The sequence below is a fragment of the Helobdella robusta genome, assembly GCF_000326865.2.
Source record: "Helobdella robusta unplaced genomic scaffold HELROscaffold_69, whole genome shotgun sequence".
NCBI classification, from domain to species: Eukaryota; Metazoa; Annelida; class Clitellata; order Rhynchobdellida; family Glossiphoniidae; genus Helobdella; species Helobdella robusta.
Genome location: NW_008705394.1, coordinates 120843 through 122669, shown reverse-complemented (window position 1 = coordinate 122669; position 1827 = coordinate 120843).

The following is a 1827-nucleotide window of genomic DNA, read 5'->3' as shown; positions in this document are numbered from 1 at the left end:
GAAGCTTGACACAGTTGGAAAGTATCTGAAAAACAGTTTTAACAATAGACATCAAATTAATTCTCAATATCATTCATAAGATTCTTAAAAATTTAAAACAGTAGCAGCTATAAAAAATCAATTAAAAGAATCAGATAATAATACAAAATAAAATTATTTCTCCAAAACTTTTACTACTACGAAATATCATTTTAATTTCAGATGCGTTTTTATTGCATGAACTACGAATAATCAAAAAGTGAAATTTTGTAAAACGGAATAACTCACGCGACGTAAGCGGCCAAGACGACGATGAAATCGAGCCAGTTCCACGGATCCCTCAGGTATGTGAAGTCCGTTAAAATGAATCCTCTGGCAATCATTCTGTTTATGCTCTCCACGGTGTATATTACGGTGAAAACAATTCTTCATAATTGAAAACTTGTTTTAGTCGTTTAATAATATGAAATAAGTTGTAAAACCAACTCGACATTAGGTAATTCCTGATTCAACATCATGAAGGCGCAGTTCACTAAAATTACGCTCATAATAATTAAATTGAAAAATGTTTAATTAAATGTTAAGTTTTGACGTTTTTTGATTTTTGAATTGTAAAGAATTTCGAACCAACTAATTTAAATTTCCATTCAATTAATGTTATGTTATCATAAAATCGCCATGATACTGATTACTGAAAATGTAAAAAATATAAAATGAAGTCAAACGCGTTATAAATATAAATCACAAACACTGATTCAAATAAAAGGATATGGATGAGTCAACAAATAAATAGCGCCTCTTCTCAGTATCGTAAAAGGTGAAAATAAGAAAAACGCATTCGTAGCACTGAATCTAAACATTGTCCCATCTTTTGAAACCACCATGAACGTCTGAAATGAACTTCATGTAATTTTATCTAGATAATCATTCACTTTCAAAAAATTCAATTTACTTACATATTTGTTTTTAAAAAAATCGTCAATATCTTCAATCGGTTTTCCATAAAACTGTTTCGGAAATTCACCGAGCTTTTCGGGAAATTTTTTTCCCGGTAACAAAGCCGGGTTTGGTTTCTTTTGCAATTCTCCAACGAGTTTCATTTTTTTCCTCATTTTATCTGTAGACGTCAATTTGTTTGTTACCGCAGTTTCATTTTTTTCGTTCTCAATCTTTTGCTTAATTTTTTTAATTGATTCTTCCGTGAACAGAACTATTCCAGGACTACTTTTTGTCACTTTATCCACAATTGCATTCATTTTCGTTCCTAAATATTATTATATTAATGTCCCCAGTACATTATAATGTAATCAATGGTTAACGATCTTCTGAATTTATTATAATGTTACCAAGTACTGTGATCAGCTCTTTTTATCTAAACTTTCATCAAACTAAAAAAATTTTCAGGCTATAAAAATGAAGTCATCTATTGAAGGCTCAGTTTTTAAACAGCTATTCAATATATTTACTGTAAATGATATTTTTAAAAACTTGAAATCATAATGCCAGAATTGTTGGAATTCATAACTTGTCAGAGCGTTATAAAGCGTAATTATTACACGCGCAAGCGCACGCGCACAACACACACACACTTATATATATCTATATGTATATGTATATATATCATATTTATGTTTTATATTTTATCACATTATATATATATATATCTAATAACCTATATATATATATATATATGTATATATATATATATATATATATATATATATATATATATATATATATATATATAATTTGGTATGAGGTTCTCAGATAAACATGTACGGTTGAAGATTACACCCCATTTTGCAGTTAGAAGTTTTTTAAATAAAATTTCAACAACACGAAGCTGTT